The sequence below is a fragment of the Oryzias melastigma genome, linkage group LG3, assembly GCF_002922805.2.
Source record: "Oryzias melastigma strain HK-1 linkage group LG3, ASM292280v2, whole genome shotgun sequence".
In the NCBI taxonomy this organism is placed as follows: domain Eukaryota; kingdom Metazoa; phylum Chordata; class Actinopteri; order Beloniformes; family Adrianichthyidae; genus Oryzias; species Oryzias melastigma.
In genome coordinates, this window is record NC_050514.1 from 12,219,253 (window position 1) to 12,241,735 (window position 22,483).

A 22,483-nucleotide genomic window follows, 5' to 3' on the forward strand; every position below is an offset into this window, starting at 1 on the left:
TATAAATTGAAGATTATTTTGCTAATAATGTTTTATATATATCTATATCTATATACATATAGATATAGATATACATATATATGTTTCCAAATGCATTTTTCCCCGTTACAGATAAATCTTTGCTGACTTTCAGCCAAACTAGAAAAATTGGAGCAACTTTGGCCCTGAATGTGTTCTTTTCCATATTTTTCACAAATGCTAAAGACAAGTTAAGAAGAAATAACTTTTTGTTTGAGCAAATGTCATTAGCGTAGGATTATGTTTTAGAAACCATCTTTATGGGTAAACCAAAGCAACATGTTTACTTGTGAGGAGGATTCATTCTTAATGAGTGCAGAGAATCATTATAAATCAGTTTGATCCCACAGAAAAATCAGTTTTGAATGTTTGGAACTGAAAATTTGGGCATTGAGATGTTCTTGAGTGTCAGCAGAAGAAAGTTGGATTATAATGCAACAACTTTTATGACTGAAAGAAATAGGTATAGAAAAAGAATACATGGAAAACTGTTAAAGTCATGTGCACAACCACTGCAACACACAATTCAAGAAAAAAAAGTCAGTAAAACTAAATGAGAACAAAACCTCCAAATAAAAGAGTAAAAAATCAAATGACTAAATAAAATACATATTCGGTCATTTTTTACTATTCACCATTATACATTCACATATTTCTTTGCTCCTTCATTGTATACTTTACTATGAAACTTAAACGCTTCAAAGTAAATTATAATAATTTAAACTTATGCATAAATTCGTTGTTCATAGTTTATAAGAAAATATATGTTGCCCTGCCAACGTTTACCTAAATGCTTCTACTTCAACTACAAAATGTAGACTGTGCAACTATAGACATTAGCTGGATCCCTTATAATACTAATTTGATTTAAATCAAATAAACTATAAAAATTCTGCCATTTATTTTTTTAAATCCAAAAATTAGATCCTAATTTTGCTTTGTCGTGTTTTCCGTCCATCCTTTTTTTGACTAATATCCCAGCGGTGACTGCACTCCTCTCCACACTGTGTTGCTTGATGACGAGTAATTGTGGCTCATTTCCGCTGGGAAAAAATATCACTCTCACACTTTTCTCTGTTACACCCAGAAGGCAGTGCTCTATATGTGTAAAGTATCTGTCTCTCTGACATTTAGATTTGCCTTTTAAAGATTGCATTTGTCAAATCTGGCATTTCTTCATATGTTTCCTAGAGGCGACAAAATTATACTTTTACACCGCAGTAAGAGTATTCGTGTAAGTGTGTAATCTATCCAGGCTTAAGTTGTTTGTTTTTCCCTGGTGGTGTTGGTTTTGTGTCATGCTATGTATTATAATTGTCATATAATTGTCTGGTGAAGATGTATGCATATGAACAGTGTACCTGTGTGGTACATAAAAGTGTACATAAATTACTTTCTTAACCCAGTTCACCACAGTAGAGGCAGGAAGGATGCCAAGACTCATCTGCAAAAAAAAAAAAAAATCTAGATTTTATCACATCCATGTGCATGATTTATATCCGACACAATTGTGGCAGCTGCTTTATAGGTTTGGACGGCTGATGATAGTTTTTGGTTGTGTGATTGAGGATTAATGGTGTACTGAGTGCAGTTCCCCAGTAGACGTGCTCATCTTTGAATGACGCCTTTGAATCACGGAAGCTTTCCAATTACAGCACTCTGGTGACTTGCAATGAACCTTTATCCATTCTGCAAATGAGCATGCTATCCCTAAATAATTTCCCCCACAATGATGGTATGCATTATGAAATATTCAGAACTCAATTTTCCAGCTCTATCAGTCTTTGGAAAGATCCATAATTACATGATAATCCACGATGTAATTCATTTTTGGATACTTAGGGAAACTCTGGTTTCTTCGTGGTAAAATGTCTAATATGTTGTGGATTTAGGATAAAGTTGCCTTTGTGTTTCTTTCTGATTGTTTAAAGGGATCATTTTTAAAAAAAATCCAGTTTTACTGTAATTTAATGTTTTACTGATATGTTCAGGGTCAGTGGGAAAGCTTGAACTTATTGTTTAAAATTAGTAGGGGCCAATAGACAGATCATGAAGACCTGATTCTTTTGTAGGCTTGTGTAAACCCACAACACATTCTTTTAAGATATATATGAATAATAAAGCAGCAAAAACACAGCGCTGTGGTCCATAAGTGTGGGGTTAAAGGTTGCTTAATGTGTAGAATAACTCTGTTCTTATATGAGGCATGGAAACAATATGGTGGCATTCAAAGGTGAGCAGAATTGCCTTGTTGTGCAAGAAACTGATGCACTTTTGGCCATCAGCGCTGCTGCTCATCTGTGCAAGCCCACACTGGTCCACAATGCATTATCTAAACAAGATCTCACAATGAACTGTTTTGCCATAAAGAGTGAATGTGGGCCGAACGTTCTCCTGCAATCGCAGTAATATAGTCAGGTTAGAACGTATGGCACAGTTTACACCGCAGCATCTCATTGTAAGATACTTGAGGATGTGGGCCATAAAAAAATATATAATAATTTTAGCCTCTGGCTTTAAAACCAATAAAGTTAAAGGGTGCTGCTGACATTCCTTTATGTTGCATTATGAGAAATCAACCCTGCAACCTCACATCTACGCGTGTCGCTGCGGTTGTCCGTCATTGTGACAGAATACCTGGAAAGATTACAGTAATGGGCTGCTTTTGAAAACGTGAAGCTGGTGTGGAAACAAAACTGAACTCAAAGGCCACAGCTGTCACTGCAGAGGGAGACAGACGGCAGGCCAGAGAGAGTGAGGCGGCAGGAGTTCAAGAAGCACAAAAGCTACAATGTACTCACATGACTGTGTCTCATCTATTTCTTGGGAATGATTAACAAAATAGATTTTTAAAAATTGCTTTATGAGCTCATTAAAAAATCTACTCAGATCATCTTATTATTTTAAAAGTGTTCCCAGCGGTCTTTTAATTATGATTATTAATTTTTAGCTTAATATAAACTTGGACATTTTCTTTTGGTCATTTTCTTGGACATAGTTTCTGCAGAGCAGCAGTAGATCATTACAAATTTGTCTCTGAGTTGTAGGCGTGGAGCAACTCCACCACCCCTCCCTCCTCATTACTGAGAGATCTCTGTTTACACTTTTTTCCACTAGTTTACACCCCCAACCTAATATTACAAGTACAATTAAAATAGCCAGAAGTATCTGAGCTGTCCAGCTGAACAGATCTGAGCCAGATGTCAGCTCAGATGAGTTAAACAAAGACGCACATGGATCTATTTGTCTACAAATGGAAACCTCAGAATGGAGCGGAGCAGGGAACTTGTATCCTGCCAATTTAATTTTCTATGTCACAAATATGCTCTTTTTCAAACTGTGCTTTGTCATCTGCTCCTGATTTACAAGGATTTCAATCTTCATTTTCTTTGTATATATCTTTCATCGTTAGAAAAATGTAGCAAGAATTTGTTAAAAACATGAAAAAGAAGTGCAATTTGTATTGGAGTGGGTCTGTAAAAAAGCATCTTTAAGTAGGAGGATTTTTTTCAAAAATGGATCACAGTTATAGAATTGGAGACACATTTTTTATTATGAAAAATAATCTGCGTTTGACATTCATGACAACATTTGTACTGAGGCCGATTGGCTCATCAAAGCCTTGGGAAAATCGAAGACACTATCCACCTTATTTTCCAGTATTACAAGGATAAATGAACATTAAATACTTCAGATAGTTTTTCTTTTCTATAGTACTTCAGTGAAAAGGGAAAAAGTTCAATAATTTTACCTAAGTTGTTTGAATTATACAAGCCATCTTTGAAAGCTGTGAGTGTCTAGGATGTTTTTGATGGATTCCACCTGATGATCCCTCACTAATCTGAAGGGGTTTAAATGATCTACATGCTTGTTTCAAATCTGCCAGTCTTAGAATTTCCATTGTGCATTTGTTAGACATTTTTTATGGTGAATACTTTCTGTGGTTATTTTCTAATTAAAACGTTTAACCTTTCTTGATACTGCTCCTGGTAAGGTTTTGCAGTCACAAAAACGATGGTTTTCTTTGAAAATCTGCTTTCAGCTTGGCAATGTTTTATGGAGAAGGGTTTCACATGTTAGCAATTCTTAAACCAATCATTTCATTTATTATTAGTATAACCATTAAGCAAATCAAAACTTTCTTTTAGGATTTACCAAAGACCAAATCAAACTTGAGGAAAAAAATAAGGCAATCAATTTGCAAATTTAAAGTGATCCATATAAGGCTATGTGCTTCCTTACATTTATATACATTACAAAATACAGTATAATGTTAGGAGCAATCAACCAAAGAAGCCTTACTTTTTGCTATCTTGATTGCTTTTATCTTACTACTGTACACTCAGTTGAATTTTTCAAGAATGCTGATTATTCTTCACACCTTTGTGTAGTTTGGTTTACTTTCACACACGGTGCTACTACTTGACTAAAATTATCGGGAAAATAAATAAGAAAACTAGCAAATTCTCTGGTTATCCTGAATTAAATTAAATGTGTTATTGCTATTAATATTAAAACAGCAGTTATTTTAGATAAGGTGCTGTTACTATTGCTTAAGAAACTTGGATTGAAGATTTCCTAATGTCTGTAGTAAGTATACCAATATTGAGTCAAAATTTGGGAGGGGAAAGCTTTTTGCTGGGGGGGCAGTGGCCCCTCTAGTCCCCCTGTAGCTCCTCACCTGCATCTGGACTTTCAAGCTGGATGAAGACTGAATCTAAAATGTGGATCAAAAACAACAAAAAATATGTAACTTTTAGACTTTTTTTTAGCTTGTGTTAGTAGAGCTTAACTTTTATTTAAATCATGCCACCTTATTCCTTGTCACTATGTATCTGTGGTACATGAGGTCGTTTTAAACAAAACCAGTCACCTTTCTACAAAATAAAGACATTTTTGCAAGTGTAATCAAGTCCTGATGCTCCTCATTTTCCTCACATCATCTCGTGATAAATTCCCATCTCAAAGTATTTCCAAAGCCTCTGCCCAAGGAGGTGTAATTTAAATGATATCAGTCACTGTGCCGCTGCCAGAATAAGAATTATGTCCACGCTAATATCTCATCTGACAACCAGTGCAGGAAAGACTTGAATAACAAAAGTGCAATAATTCAACCCCTGTTATTATCAGCCTAATTATAACATGAAAGTCTGTTCAACTCTTCTACTTCAGATCAGATGATAAAAGCAAAATGATCAGTTATTTTACATCTAGTTAAAGTACTTCACTATTGATCACAGGATGTTAAAGCTTTTGATTAACCTTAAAAATCTATGAAAAACGGAAAACATCCCTTAAACATTTGTTTTTTTCTGGTGTCCTTTTAACATCACACGTAAATATTTAACTTTTCCAAACAGTCCAACCTAACCACAAACTGGGAGTCATCACGTTTGCCAGGCATATAATAATTACACCCCTGTAACTCATTTAATGAGAGCAATCAGCCCCAAACGCTTTGCCTCCGAGGAAGCTGAGGTCCAAGTCAGTCACAGAGCTCCTTCTTGGTCATTCTCTATTAATTTACCGAGTGTGTTCCCCGAGTGTCAGGGTCTTGGCAGAGTTGCTCCCCAATGACTTCTACCTCCAGGTCTGCTGCACAAAGAGGTCCCTAATTAGATTCTCATGTGATTTTAATAGACTCCTAGCCTTTGGTCCTGCAAGAGAGCACATGATGATACAGTCTCTGGAGCAGGAACCCTGAACACGTGGAGGTGGGGGACAAGCCTGTTCCTGTGTGGTGGTGAAGCGTTTTGTGGGTGTCTCCATTCCTGAGCTTCCTGGATGCTGCAAAGTGAACAAAAGAAAAATGGACTGTAACTCATTGCCATCTATGAGATATTTCATTGTGACACATCCTTGATTTTATTTCTTAAAATAAGATAGTAGAGTTTAAAATAAATTGAAAACAGTGCATTTATTTCCTTTTTTTCTCAATATTACTGTAATCAAACAAGCATAGAAATGTGACACAGTTAATACTCTCTGTAGCCATAACAATTTAAATTTACATAAGGGACTACACCTGAGAAATTGTCTATTTTTGAAAAATATACAATACTTAAAAGAGACAGAAAAAACATTTTTCAAGCAATTCTTTACCAAAAGGTTTGTCTAATAAGCTCACATAAGTCATGAAGCTCAGGTATAATACAGGCTGATCATTTTTCTGTTTTTTTTCAAAGCCACAAAATTAATTTGATTGCAAGTTATCCACTTATATTTATATAAATGTTGTATCTTCTTTGGGATTTCAAATCCTGAAATCTGTGGCTGGGCCGGCGTCTCCTTAACTAGAACCCATGTCCGTATTTTCCCTTTTAATAGTGAGCTTTTATAATGAGAACCAATATTCGGACCAATCTCACAATACAGGCGGAGATGAATGTGACCCCTGTGGTCAGGCCTTAGCCTAAAACCCACCAGGACACATAAAGCAGTAGCACATGCCCCGTTAAAGGGCTGCCGTGTGGCATAAATCCGTCAGTGTGTTTCATAATTGTCCAATTTGCATGACCTCGACACAAAGGAGCGAGCAGAGGTTGGGTTGTGTGTTTTTGGGGACAAAGCAAAGCCATTTAGATCGTTTGGACGAGAGGACGCTCTGAAATGTCAACTTAAACGGAGAAAAGACTTCACTGTCCACCAGAATTATGGAAAGACATTTAAAAGTTAGTTTAAAAGGTGGATAAAAGAACGGAGAGCGACTGCCGATGGGAAAAGGCAAGATGAAGAGGGTGGAGAGATGGGAGTCAGGGTAGTTTTATCTGGTGGGCAGGGGGACGGTGGCGGCAGGATCTGTCTCTGTTAGTGAGAACATGGCCCCTTTATTAAAGCCATTTATCACTGGCTGAATATTCTCCCTTTAATAGACTATGTCGTTAATTACCCAACTTTGTCAAGATAGAAAGTCATGGTTCTCCTCTTGCCGTGCAGACAGGCTCCCTCTCCTCCTCTTTGTCTAAAAAATGCATACACGCACATACATGTGTGCTCCCATGTTCAACCTCTTATCAAGTAAAGGAACTCATTTTCACAGGTACAGGCAGGACAAAGAGTCTGAGCTAGCCCTAAACAAATTACATTTAGGAGTCGGTAAAATAATGCAACCTTTCAATATGTTTGTGTTTGCATGGGTTTCTATGGGTTTAAAGACCCACTACAATGACTGTCGCGTTTTTAACATGTTCTTTTAGCATTTATCACATGATGGAGGACATGCATAAAATATTTTAGGAATAAAATGTAATTTCTTAGTATTTCTTCATTTAAACGGTGATGAAATAGGAGCAGAGGAAAAAACTCAGTTTGAAAAAGCTCTCATTTGTGACGTAGAAAATGCACTGGGCGAGCCAAAGGGTCTCTGCTCCGCTCCGTTTGTCTGCATTCACTTGCCAAACAAATAGATCCATTAGCGTCTTCATTTTCCTCCGAGCTAGCATCTGGCTCAAAACTGTATAACTGGATAGCTCCAATACTGATCATCAATTTTTTGCTCTGCTAATGTTAGCTCGGGGTTGTGAGGGACTGTAAGCTAGCAGGAAAGAGCGCAAACAAAGGGATGTTGGGATATCAGTGAAAGCTTACTTAGTCCTGCCCACAACTCAGAGGCAAATTTCCTATGAATTTCACTGTATACTATGTTTTGTTTTTATCTGTAAGGCAACCTTGGGTGCCCAGAAAGGTGCCATATAAATAAAATGTATTATTATTATTATTATTATTATGAACTACCGCCATTATGTAGTAACCATGTCCTCGAAAATTATGTTTTTTTTTATTTTGGCTTAAAACAGCATGATTATAAAAAGACCACTGGAACACTTTTACAATAGATAAAACTATGATCGGAGTGGGACTCATATCCAAAAGCATATACAGTGACCTAAATGGTTGTACTGAAGTTACCATAAACATTATGCCAAAAGGTGAATTCTTAGTAATAAAATGGCAACTTACCTGCCTTTTTCCTGGAGACGAGCAGTTGGAATTGCTCCCAAAACCTTGAAACAGAGTGAAATGACATTACAGAAAACAACCTTTTTTGTGTCTCAGTTGTGCACAATTACTGTTTTACTCTATTAAATAAACTTGCAATTTACTCACAAGCTGTACTATAAAATAAACGGATGTTCTTTTGAAATTCAAAACAAAAACCAAACTGATGGAGCCACTTAGATGAGTGGTAAAACATTTTAAGAAAGAAGATTTTAAGTCTAGATGACAGAACTACGGTGGCTCTGAAGTACAAATCACATCAACACATTTCTTAGCACAGGAACTTTCTAAATACCACAAAGATAAAAAAAAACAAAGCAAACAACAATGTAAGCTCAATACCTATAAAATAAATAAATAAAACGGAAATGTTTGGATAACCAAAAGTAATTTTCTAAAAATCAAAGTGAAATGTTAAAAAAATGAAAAACATGCTTATAAAAATTGTATGATTAGTATAAATTATTCAGTATCGCTTGATGCCAAATAACTTTCAGGTGAAAGGATGAACAAACGTTATCATCCAATCAGTGATGTCCCATAGTAGCTTACCGGTACCTACTTTTTCTGGTTTCTGTTAAAAAAATGAAATAAAACAACAAAAATAATCTTCCACTTTCAGAAATGTTTCATTTTTGGGAAGCGAATTTTGGGTTCTAGAATTTAACTTTGATTTCTTAAATGCATTGTTGCTTTTTTATTATTTGTTTTGTTTTTTTAGTAGTCATGATCTTTAAAATGTTTTTGTGTTAAGTTATTTTTAAAGTGATTTGGACTTCAGGGTCATTGTACAACATCTCAACTTCAATACAAATACAACTAAGCTTAATAAACAACTTAATGTTTCATATAATAATCAAAATTAATGAAAGTGCAAATTGTGTTAAGCGTCAAGCATTTTAAAAGGAAAAAGCTTTTAATGCACATATAAGCAAATTCCTGTTTAGATTTATAGGACACATTGTAATTGATAATGTTTATATAAAGTAGTACAGTAAATGATCTGTTTTACCATAGAGTAAATTAGGAGAGTAGTAAAAAAGGAAAATGTAATTTCTTATTCATTGTGAGGCAGTTTTAATATTGTGGACCAATTCATTTGATCACTGTCTTTTGTAGGAAAGTACAGGACTTCTATCTCCTCTATCTTCTGCTCTTCTTCATTCCCCTTAATCAGATTCTTTTGTGTTTCTCTTATAATTAGTCGCTTAATTAGTACTGGAGCTGTGGCTGTAAAGAATTTACAAGAGTACACGACAGGACATCTCAGCACCTTTTGTTTAGCAATTAGTTTCTGAACAAAAACGACAATATGTGGGCAGAGAGACCATCTGGTGGCATTGTAGCTCATTGTATCTCCGACAAGGAAGGGGAGAGGGGAAAAAAAGACGGCAAAGAAAGAGGAGGAGTGAGCTCCCGAGCCCATCAGCAGCAATAAAGATCGCACCACAAGGATTTGCTACAAGGGCTGTAAAGAATACACTTTGAGGAAACTGATATAGAAACGAATAAGCAGCTCTGACAAATATGATGATAACACACTCAAAGAGGGCTGCGTAACAGGGACAAGCTCTTCACACACTACTGATTAAGAACTGCCTAAGTGTCTGTAGAGATTCCCATGTGCACAATGCTGCACATGCAGGGTTTAGTATGCATCCCAGTACGATTTCCTTTAGTACGCAGTCATTTACACTGTAGTTATCCAAAGACAGAAGGCATGAAAAGCAGCATGACAAGTGCTCTATTGATCCCTCTGGCCTGATTAGCTCACCAGTGTACCATCAAAGCCAAACTAATCAGATATATTGATCTTGGGATATTTTTAACGCTTCCCCGTGCAATAACAGGATTTTTTTTGTGCAAATTATTTGTCAATTATTAGTTTAGTTGGGTTTTAAGCACTTGCTATGAATTTTCAGTGAGATCATAGGGGAATATTACACGAAAATGTTTCATGGCTGCTTTTTTCTCCAATCTTTGGAGAGTTTTTCCATCTCAGATGAAGCTGCTTACTTCACCTCACGCACTTCTAATTTCACTTTTGTCCAGAAGAGGCTGCTGTGCTCCCTGCATTTAGCAGGAGGTGAGCAGTGTGTCTCTTTGTGATGCACATGGGGATGATGAGGTTCTTAAAAGAATAAAGCAGAAAAAGTAGCTAAATTAAATATTTTACTTTGTTAGTTTTTCAATTAACATGGAATATAAAACAATAGAATAGAACTCTGTTGATCCCACAAAGGGGAAATTGTTAACATAGCTCTATTAAAAACAGCATATGCCTATAAATAATAAATAACACAAAAAATCAAATTAAAAATAATAACAATGCACATGAACAGAAGCACATTATTGGGAGATTATTCCAAAGTTTTGTATTCAATGTAAAATAATAATTTGGAATCTAGATAAAAAATGATTAAATAAAATGTTGATAGCCGTTAGCTTGCAGCCACTCCTTATTGAACACCTGCTAATTGATTATAGATGTCATTTTCATTATTGACAGTAGAGGGCAGAATCCATTCATTGACTTGACTTCCATTATGTGCCTTAGAAATTGCACAATGTCACCTATTAACATTCAGTTTCAGAGCCTCGGAGGCTGATGTTTAGTCTGTCGAGTCACATGTTTACATAGTTTCAAAGAGCCTCGCACTGACTGTGTGGTGGGAGCCTATTTTTTAAAGGGTTTTTCCAGAAGTTTAGCATGTATCCTAAGTATTAAACAAGTCCTGTGAGAGAGTCTCAACAGCTGTGAGAGATATAACCATCTCTCTGATACCTGCGTTTCCTGTAATGCTGGAGATCAAACGCTGTGGTAGCGTAGCATCTCTTCCTCTCTGTCACTCCCTCAGGCTATAAGCATCAACAAGGGTGCCTCGCAGCTCGCAAATGTTCCTGTGACAAAGTTAAAACGTCTCGATTAATGTATGACAACTCTGCTTTCTTTGGTCCTGATCCATGTCTCTGCTTGAACTGCTTATCCATCCACAGAACACATCCACCTTAACAGGTCTACCTACACGATTGGGGTTCTTTTATGGCTTTCCACCTGTTACAGTTAGAAAAATACCTTGCATAGAGTCTGTGCACTTCTGCCCTGCAGATTGAAGCTATTTTCTTCATAAACAAAAAAACATTGATGCATTTTAACAGGTTTCACTTCAACTTAAGAAGACAGATTTAAACTTCGATCATCTTTTGATCTATTCTAAAAGCGTTATTTTAATGATGATTATGTTGTTTTAACCCAAAATAAGAAAAAAAATGTTGTTGTTTTTTTAGGAGATGTTTTTTGCAGAGTGGTATCCTGTAGAAGTTCATTAGAAATTGAATTGTGGGCAAGAGCAACCCTCGCCTTCCCCTCCCTGTTGAGGAGCAGGACGGTGGCCCGCCCAGCACATTTCTACATCACAAATACACTCCTTTTCAAACTGGATGCTTTTGTCTGCTCCAAACTTGCAATGACTTGAATAAAGAAATACTCAGAAATGCAACTTAAGCTTAATTTAATGTATATGTTCCTTCCATCTTCAGAAAAATACCACAAGAACATGTTAAAAACACAGAAAAACCTGATTTTCATCTGAGTGGGTCGTTAAATGTGGCAGAAATTTAGTTTTGAAAAGACTTAAATCCTGCTTTAAATGTACTATAATTTGATGTGTTGTCTAAATTAATTGCATGCTTTGGTTCAGATCACTTCATTTTCTTTGTTGTCATGTCTTTATACCTCTGGTGAAAACAAAGAGTGAACCAGTAAAAGTTTAAATGTGATTGAACTATTTGAAGGAGAAGCTGGAAAGAAAAACATTAACTTTTGTTTGTGAGTCAAACAGATTTATGAAGTAATGGGTCCAGAGATATAGATGCGGATGCTGGACCCTCGTGAGACTTTTTAGCCTGAGCTAAAATAAAAAAGAAGATTTTTCAAAATATATGCCTTATGATTTTTGTTCAATGTAATTCAATGTAATACAATTCAATTCAATTAAATTTTATTTATATTGCCCAATTACACAACATAGTTGTCTCAACAGGCTTCACACTGTTTTACTAAATTGATAAATTCTGTGTTTTTAAGAATAAGAAAAAAATAAATAAATAAAACACATAAAACAAACTATTTAGAAAATGTTAGAGACCGGACCCTATTGCTACATTTTGATCCAGAAACTAAAAACGTCTTCTGTTCACCCCTGTCAAAAAATTATTTTGAACTCAATAGTCCATCCATCAATTTTGATGCAGCGCGTATGCCTGATGATAAATGACTTAAAAGCCCAACCGGTCAGAGCTAATTATCAAGCAGCTGTACAGACAAACCCCAGCATGACAGCCCACCAAAAATTTAAAGATCATATTTTGATATAAATAAATGTCGAGTCAAACCCAGACTTCAAATTTGAACAAAGATATGCTTTTGAAATTTAAAATAATTAAAAAATATATATTTTTAGATGGCCATCTAAAACTTCTAATTTAATGTATATTTTTTGATGAAAAAAAAAACGTTTTATTTCATTTTCCCTCAGTTGAGACAAATACAGTAGAGCTTGTCATCAGCAATAAAAAATATTTAGGAAACTAACAAATAAAATGAAAGGATGGATGTGAGCATAAGCTGTTTAGAATTTATTCTGACATTGAGATGTTTATTTGGAGAGTAGCTTTTAAAACCGTGTTTTCTTATGCAGTGAAATCCAAGACAGGCAGACCCAGACAGGAGGAGACAGAACAGCGGTACAGCGGTGTCTCCTCACTCCGTCAGCTCTGCCGCACTAAAATATTCAGCAACTTTTTGTTTTGCACAGTTAAACATGCAGTGATGTAACACTGCCATTTCAAATTCACAGAAATGCTCTTTTCTGTATAATTAATGATTGTTTGTCTACTGCAGCCAGACCTTGCAGTTTGTTTGTTCACCTTAGCAAAGCTAGTAGAAAACTGGAGTGGATTTATTTCAGCAAATTTAACTATATGTTTTCAAAATGAACACAAATCAAATAATTACAAGAAAAAATACAAAAAATGAACAGTTTCTTACTTATTTCATTAAAAATTGTTTTTTTTTCTTCATGTTTGTCCAACATTTTTACATTCAAAACAACAAAAAAAAAATGCTTAAACTTATTAGAAATAAAACAAAGCCTTAGAAAGTCAGTAGCAATCTGTATTTCTTCAAATGAGTCCTGGAAAAATAAAATTACATTAAGCAAGAGAAAGCTTTTTAAAACTTGAGTTTTGGAATAAAAGCCCATCATTTAAAATTTTTAATAATATGCAAACATTACTCCAAATTTTAAAAGTTTAAGCACAACATAAAAAGTATATATGTTAAGTCTTACATGATGACAACAGGAGAACCAAACTCAATGACAAAACAGACAATTACTGACAAAAAGTCATAGTCTGTAACAAGAATCAACTGTTAACGCTTTGTTCAGAGCTGTAATATAACTTTTTTATGTGTTAAATTTAAGTTTTTGTGGAAGGCTGTGAAGTTTGACAACTTTGAGGCCTCAGGTTTCCTCTGCTTCACTTGGTGACTTCATATTAAGAGATTATAGAGAAATCTGCATGTATAGTGACAGATAAACTATCCAACCCAAGGTGAAAAGAAGACAAACTGGACAGAATAACTGGATTATTATCTAATCAGCATAAATGTATATGAGGCAGTAAAACTGTAAAAATCTCTTTGGGAGAAAAGAGATGACTCAGTTTCATTTAATACGACTCCTTGCTGAAAAACCTGAGTGATGACTTATGAGTATGAAACTCTGTGCCAGCCGTGACAGTGACTATAATGTGCACACAAAGAAGGTCAGCTCACCGGGGAAATAACGTCTCACACCAGCCAAAGGAGAGGAACCCAACATGTCTGACCCGGGTCTTAGCTGGGCTAAATCCAGCCTCTTGGCTGTCTGAACCCCTTAGACATGGCAGCAAGGTTTCACAAAGCACACAGTGATCATCCTAACACATCAAAAAATATATTCAATGAGGGAAAAACACAACTCACACAATCTGAAACACAGTTGTGCATGAATTATACATCTCTCTGGAGAATTTGTTCTCTCAGTAAGTTGCTTTTGTTCTTTTTTTCAACTTTTTTTTTGTTTTGTACAAATTGACAACAATATGAGGATTAAACCAACATTATCAAGCTGCTTAAAAGGTTTTAAATGTTTGTTGAAAGGCACACAAGAGGGAGTTAACTGTAGTAAATGATCCAAATTCTCCAAATCCTGGATTGAAACAAAACTCTTCATTTTAAAATATATCTCATTTGATACCAATATTTATATTTGAGGTGAACTGCTCTCAGTCACTTCATGGTTAAATTGTTGAATCCTCACGCAGGAAGACATAATTGCCACTGACATGTAGTGAGCATGCTTTCAGTAAATGTGCGGGTACGGATCAGCAAGCTGTGTCTACTCCGAGTGTGTCCCCGTATCAGATAAAACCCACATGCAACAGCCCAAGGACACTCCAAGCATAATTGTGCAGGTGGCATTTTAGAAATGCTCACACAACAGAGGTCAATTCCTCTTCAGGTCAGTGAGAATGACATCATCAAACCACCATTAACTCTGCAAACAATCCCAGCTCTGCTACATCTGTACTGACATTGGATTCCTTCAAAACAAACGGCAGGCTTTGGGCGTGCCCTCAATCTAAAACCATAACCTCAGAGTGAATAACACAGAAACGTCCATCTGGACAGGGTGGAGATATGGTGAAGCCAGAGGAAACTAAAAATGGCAAAGCAAACAACTCTTAAAAATCACTTTCTATGGCCTCTACCCTGCAATCTTTGCTTCAGGTCTGCCAGAATTTTTTATGACACAAATAAACGCTTGTTCATCTTATCTCCCGCAATTAACCTGCTAAGTGAATGTCTCCAAACAGTGTCTTGATCAGTTTTGTGTTCCCCTTGTTGTGAGGTGCAGCCATGATGGCGGCCCGGCGTGCTCACACGCCTGGCGTTTGTGTTTTGACACACAGAAAGAACTCAGATGCAGGCCAGTGTTTTTCTGTAATAATAGCTGGAAGTTTTGCTGATAAATAATTAATGTGGCCCGTTCAATTCAAAGTAAATGGAAAGCAGACTGAATTCTAGCGCATTTTCTCTATTACTCCTGGAGGACACAATACACACGGCAGAGCTCATTTTTGTTTTTATGTGACATTTTGCATTGCACTTTCTAAAGTGCTGATGTTAAAAGCAAATGGTGCCATATAAGGCTGTGTTATACAAAGCAGAATTAATGATAATTTGCAACAAGAAAAGTTGGTTAATTGTCACAGAGAAGCCAACACAATTTTGTTAAAATAATCTATGCATGACCCACTGATATTATTGACAGGCCGCACTACGACAAATAGACATATCCTGGAACTTAGCCTTTACTGGGGCAGAAATGTTAATGGAAAGTTCCAAATTGATCTGAGAGGGTGAACAGATTCCCAACGATTCACTGTCTGAGCGTGCCCCCTCATTGAGCTCAGACTGTTTTTCTCTGCTCTTTCACAATAAACTATATTTTTGGTGTTACGGTGCAATAAACGCACAGATGTATATCGGGGGTTATGGCAGGAGCAGTCACATGATCAATACCGACCCTCCTCTCCTTGCCCCTTCAACCACTACTTTTCCTTTCTCCCCCACCACCACCACCTTCCATCCCAATCAATTACCTCCCCCAAGTAAACAGATCTGTTCCTCGTGCTCACTGCTCCCTGTTGGAACCTGATATTCCTCCTCCTCCCCGTCACAGCCAGGCCAAAGACAGAAACCGGATACTTGACTGAATGCTGCTGTGAGTGTGGTACAAAAGCTAAATAAAGTCCAATGACATCATCTGCATATCATTCTTCATTGTGCTCTGACCTCTGACTCTGTGTATAAATCGCCAAACAATCTCAAAATAAACTTAATTTTTTTTTTTTACAAATGGTAACAGAAAAATCGAAAACTTTTGTTAGGAGGAAAATCTCTTTTAACAATTCTCAGAATCTAAGCAAATGCAAAAATGTAATTGACACTCTAATTTATATCCTGTGCTGAAAATCAAAAGCATTTTCAATTTATTTTTAAAAGAAATATACACCAAAGATTATTACTTTATATCTGACGATCATAGAGACATATGAGCAAAGCTAAAAATCCATGTCTGCTTAAATTGCTAATAATCCCATTACTTAATGAATTCTATTAACAATCCACACAGCTGCATGTTTTTAATGACAGCGCAGAGGAACTTCCCAAATTTAGATGTTTCATTTAAACCTCCACTTGGAAAGCCAGAGTGTGCAAAGCTGCAAATGTGTGTTTTGATTAGATAGAAGGAAAATCATTACTCCTTAAGTGCATTCAAAGACCTGACTACAAGCCAATCAAAGCTATATTACACTTAATTGGGACTTAAATAAACCACGCAGAGGGTGGGAACTGCTGAAATATTTTCAGAGTAATATGCAGAATGTTGATTTGCAAATAAAAATATTCCAAATACCCCATCATCTTTTTTGTTCAGTGTGTGAGGTGTCTGCGATGTAAATCCCCAGGAGGCTTTGAAAATAAAAATTGTTCATTCCTCCGACAGTGAGCCAGCGAGAGCAGAGATGCACGCAAAGCCAATCTATATCTCCTGTGACCCTCAGCAACATGTCGTTATACTTGCTAATCAGATTTAGAGACAACAAGTGAAAAGGATGGCCTCTCTGGGCCGTTTGTGTTCACAAATGGATCTTCTTAATATGGGAGATTAATAGACTACCATCTCATCTTCCCTATGATTGAAGCCATGATCTGGTTACAGAAACATGATGGATGATGAGATGGTGGTCCACGAGAGTCATGTTAAGTCTTTCATGGCAGAGGGCATGGTGGCCTAACAAGGCATTGTCTATTAAAAGACAATGCAGAGCAGCAATCACCACAATAAGCATGTCTGGAGGGCTGACGGGTCATTAGCATCACTGAGTGAAATAGGATTTTTTCTGCTCCCAGCAGAAGTTTTCTTAGGTATTTAGAAAATAATTGAGCTTGTCTTGAGCATTTTATTTGATATTTAATGTACTATATTAGGCCACTGAATTAGCATCTTTTTATAACCCAAATCTCTTTGTACAGATCAATACAGCATCTTATTTCATGTGTAAAAAAGACTTTCCTATCATATATGGTTTCTTGTGTAACAAAAATCTCACAGTGGTTAAAATAATTAAATAAAAAGCAGTAAAAACATTAAAAAATATATTTTTTGTAGTCAACTTGATCTGAAACAAAAATGAACTAAAAATAAAACAAAAAAATGTCTGTATGGTCTGATAAGTTCATGAGATCTTTTCATACTGTCTGCATTCTGCTATTTGTTGTGTATCACATTCAAGGTCAGTACGAGTGTCTGTGCAGACTTTTTCCCATAAAGTTAACATTTTGGTCAGGTGACAAAGACAACAAATTTCACTACTGATCAAAAAACCATGAAAATAATAACTGAACAGTTAGAAAAGGAAAACAATCTCAAATTTTGACTAAAACTGGTTAAGGGTTTCTTTCTCTTTAAAATATTTACAAACTACTGCCTACAGGTCAAAATCAAACTTTTATTCACCAAAATAATGGGATTTATGAAAGCTTTGGCATAATTTCTGTTTAAAGACCCATTCCAATCACTTTTTTTATTTTTTATTTTTTGTAAAATCACCCCAAGTTTTTTTTATTATTATTATTATAATGCTGGTTTTAGGCAAAATAAAAAAACAAAATATGTTTTTTTTCTGGGACATATATAGTTTCTGTTTATTAGAAATTCATCTCTGAGTTGTGGGCAGAACTGTTGGTGCGGTGTAAGCCCGCCCCCATTTTCCATCATCCATCTGTTTACACTCTCTTCTGCTAGCTTACAGCCCCTTACAACTACAATATAATATTATAGGTGCAACAAAATTGGCAAAAAATATGAGAGCTTTTAAGACGAACATAGATCTAAAGTAGGGGTGCCAAAATCCAGGCCTCGAGGGCCGATGCCCTGCATTTTTTCCTACTAACCTGCCATTGAAGCTCCTTATTGGCCAAACACACCTAATCCAGGTGATCAGCAAAAGACAAGAAAAGGTTTCTGAAAAACCAGCAAGAAGCCGGCCCTCAAGGCCTGGATTTGGACTCCCCTAATCTAAAGCCTGGTTTACACTGGTCTGTCCAGTACAGTGTGATCCAGTCTGGTCCGATGTTTTGAGCGATTTCTTAAAATAATGGACCCATTAAGAAGAACCAAACAACAACTGCACCTCTTGGGGGCCTCGATCAGTTATAGGTCCATTGAAAAGTGGAAGCACCGGTTGGGGCGGAGCCACTGTAGCCACCAGTTTATTGGCAGAAAGTGATGACAACATTAGAGTCAATAGTGCACATTTAAGCTAACATTTCCAACGTTGTACCAGAAGTAGACCAAAAAGACAAGCTGTTGGATGACCTCCATTGTTGTTGCTTTTCTAGTCGTTGCACAACAATGACACACTGGCAGTCTACACCATGCATGCGTCGTGAAAACAAACTGCTCAGTGGAAGTGAGGTTTAACTGAGTGGAAATGCTCGCCAGAACTTGCCCCCACCAGACCGGACCAGACTGGACCAGACTGCTTGGTGGAAATGAGGCTTATTTGTTTACAAGTGGATGCATCAGAATGGAGAGGAGCTGGGAGCTTGTGGCCGCCAATTGTAGCACCTGCGTCACTGCGACAAGCTTTAACCAGAGGAATTTTTCATTGGCTCCTGGTGATTTGGATAAAGACAAACTGTACTCAAAAAGTGATTTTTATTCTTAACTTTCTTTTGGAATGTCCTTCTTTTTCATAAAAATATTACAAGAAAATGTTAAAAACACCAAAAACCAGAGTTTCATTGGAGTGTGTCTTTAAATGGTTGTAAGCACTTTGTAAGTCACAGAGAAAAGCTGTCATCCACGATAGGGGTTTGCTACTTGCTACAGAACCATAATGACTCATGCCTGAAAGGCAAACTAATTATCAGATACTTAGCAGTCTGAACCGGTAACTCCAGCGCCACTGGCTATGGAGGTATAGGAAGCCCATGACCACATCCGGCTTTTACTTTACTCTTTCTAATTTTTTAGAGTATGTTCTCACAACCTATTCTTTCTATTCTTGTTTCTTTATCTCTAAAATTTTCACACATTTTTGTTTCTTTTTTACTGTTTTATGCTCACACGCCCCCACCCCTCTCCCCCCAGTCTTTCTGTTCTCTAAGGGAGCCAGCTGGAAAATTGGCCTTGGGATACAAGCAAGAAGCATATAACCATATGTTAGATATTTTCATGAAAGGTGTGTGTGGATGTGTGTGTGTAAAGGAAGCAAGGGAGGGGGTCTGACTTCTTGCTGCAATGCACTCCAGTGCGATAGTTAAGTAGGACATTTATCTGGCAATGGTTTGTCTTCCCCTGTTGTGCTCGACTGTGAATTCTTGAGTTCTTTCTCTATCCCACAGCTAAATGCCTTCAACTTTGAGAATTTCTGTTGCTATCAAACATGTACACAGATGTACACAAACAGGCACACACTTTTGAAAACTGTACAGGCAGACTGCTGAGAGGGACCTGTAAGAGACACGGACACAGCTTGCTCATTAGACAGTTTCTTCTTGGATTGGGGCCAAGCATCTGCAGGTCACAAACTCACTGATGTAACAGGCAGCACAACTTGCCGTCTGTCCTTTGGAAGTGCCAAAGAAGAAAAGCTTAGAATCCCATCTAATCGTTCTTTACTGGACTCATGTCACGTATTGTTAGTGACTGTGAAGAAAAAAGAAGAATGAGTGGGAATAGGACAGAATTTACGCAAGGTCGATTATTTCATTCCTTCAACAATATGTTTTCTCTACATTAATTTTTCTATATATTAATATCTTCAATAAATGTCAATCTGCCCCATACAGTTATCTGTATCAAGGCAAACTTCCCAGTTGCCCTCAGGAGAGTTATGGGTTTATATCTAGACACTATAATCACTAAAACCAATTTGTGCAACAGATGAATTCAAGCACCATTTTCCTGACTGGTTTAGATCAAAAACATCTAGAATGTGCATGTTTTCATAGTGTTACATAGAGCAAAACACTCAAGGGATGTTTTGACAGCATTCATTTAGTCTCTTGACTCTTTGGCCACTAAGTTTGCATTATGCTGCGTATTACACCGCAAGGTTTAATGACACAGTCCACAGCGGGAAATTGCATTTTTGCCGACCCTCAAAAGTGCATGAAAAGAAGATGTGTTTACTGCCTCCAGTCTTACCAGGAGCAGACACCCAGCTGTGATGGCTCTCTGCAAAAAAAAAAAAAAAAAGTTCTGCACATCTGCAATCAGGAAACTCAGGTGGTGCATGACGTACTGTCCATGAACTGTCAGACTGCTTGTCCAGAAAGCTGCTCGATTCAATAACAGGTGGTTCTTTAAGAAGATTAGTTGAAAGTTTCAGAAACTTCAGATAAAGGAGTCAATATTAGTGAACTCAAATATTATGCATGAATAAATATGACAAAACAGATGCAATTTCAAATATTCATAAGAAAATTAATTAAATTAACAACAAAATGAATATAAATACAACCGTAAAAAAAATCCAGACGTAAAGTCCCACTCCGATTATCTTTTAATCTCTCTATCTATGATATTTTAATTATCTTTATGTCATTTTTAGGCAAAAAAAAAAAAAAAAATTAAAAAACTGTGTTGTTTTTTAGGACATAGTTTCTGCAGAGTTCTACAAATTCAGCTCTGAGTTGTGGGTGGGACAGTTGGCGCAGACTGCCTTCCCATCAATCCTTTGTTAACATGCTCTCACGCTAGTTTACAGCCCCTCACAGGCCAAACTTACAATAAGGATGCAACAAAAATGCTGAACAATATCAAAGCTATTCAGTCATACAGTTTTGAGTCAGATGCCAGCTCGGACGAGGAAAACAGAGCCGTACATGGAAATGGAATAGGGAGCTTGTGGTACCCCAACTGTAGCACCTACATCACTACTAAAAGATTTTTCCAACTGAATTTTTCATTTGCTCCTGATCCACAACATTTTAAGACCCATTTTCTTTATATGTGTCCTCCAGCATTAAAGAAATGCCCCAAAAGTAAGTTAAAAGCACCAAAAGTACAATTTTCATTATAAGGTTGACTGGTTAGAAAAAAAAATGTGAGGCCCAGTTCCACTTTCAAAAAACAGAAGCAATAAAGTGGTGAAAATGGGGTTCTGCTTTATTGAGCTTTCTTATAAAATCATGTCTGGGTTGCCAGCTGAGGCTGTTTAGAAAGTTTGTATTTGCAGAAAGACATTGGATTTAAAATATCAAGTTAATCTGGCCTCCAACAAAGGAAGTCCACCTTTTGGAGTGACCCTGAAATGCCCTCAGGAGAGCCGTTTCCTCGAGACATATGAGTGACATGACTGAGCCAAAAAGAAGAATAGCTCCAGAAGTGTTTCCAGGTCTAACTAGAGTTTGTGCTCTTATAAACCTTGAATTGTGTTTCAAGACTTACAAGTACAAAATGTTGAATGCATCAAAAGTTTTTCACTTTAGAACAAACCATGAGGCTCCCATTTATCCCTTAACTCCATCCGTTTACACACATGCTTTTGCCCCCTGAGGGCAAACGGGCCAGCCTCCATTTCTCATTAACCTGCTGGTTGGATAAATCAAAGTGCAGGGCAGAGAGGAGACCCTTAGCCTTGGCTATTCAGATAACAAGAACACCCTACACCAGCTCATGGCCTACAGCTCAGTGATATATGGATCTGCAGAGGCTAATAGCAAAGTATTGACAGGGAAATGGTGTGCTTATCCTGCTCCTGCATGCTGGGGAGGTGTCCCCAAAGCAGATGGGATACACATCAGGGAGAAGGAGAGAGCAGGAGGAGTGCAGAAGGATGAGATAGAACTGTACAGGGACAAATTAAAGTCTTTATTGCTTTATTTCAGCTAATTTGTTTCTGAGGTTTAGTCCACAAAATAGTTGAAGTGACACACAGATGTGGCAATTGATCCTATGTTAATAAAACTATCATACAAAGAAAAATTGTTTCATTGTGAAGTTCTCAGGGAAGCATGTCTAATTAATTTAATAACTGCATAACTTCATCTTTAAATTCACTCTACAATACAGATAAAAAACTCACAAACTAGAGATAGCACCACATCTCTAGAACCAATAGATCACCATGCAGGCTATCGTCTGTGATAAAGTCTTTAATGCTGGAGTCAGTAGGTTATCGTGGTGGGGGCTGCATCTTCTTCCAAGTAGCGGCTTTATCGAGAACAAGCATTTCTTCCTCTGCTGTGGTCGTGGATGCTGGAGATGTGCCCTAATGGCGACACTTCATTAACCTCACAGAAGATGTGGAGAGAAATTGCAACTACTGATAAAGATGTGGA

At 36.9% G+C, this 22,483-nt stretch overlaps 1 long non-coding RNA gene across 2 annotated transcripts in view; it reads right to left on the minus strand.

Moving 5' to 3' along the window:
* LOC112160366 overlaps positions 1 to 22,483 on the minus strand; it is a 30,022-nt gene that overhangs the window by 3,245 nt on the left and 4,294 nt on the right. For both annotated transcript variants that reach the window (XR_002921651.2, XR_004946974.1), the window contains exons 3-4: positions 7,978 to 8,021; positions 5,546 to 5,805 (exon numbers count right to left, since the gene is read on the minus strand). This is a non-coding gene — a long non-coding RNA (uncharacterized LOC112160366). The remainder of the gene's footprint in view (positions 1 to 5,545; positions 5,806 to 7,977; positions 8,022 to 22,483) is intronic.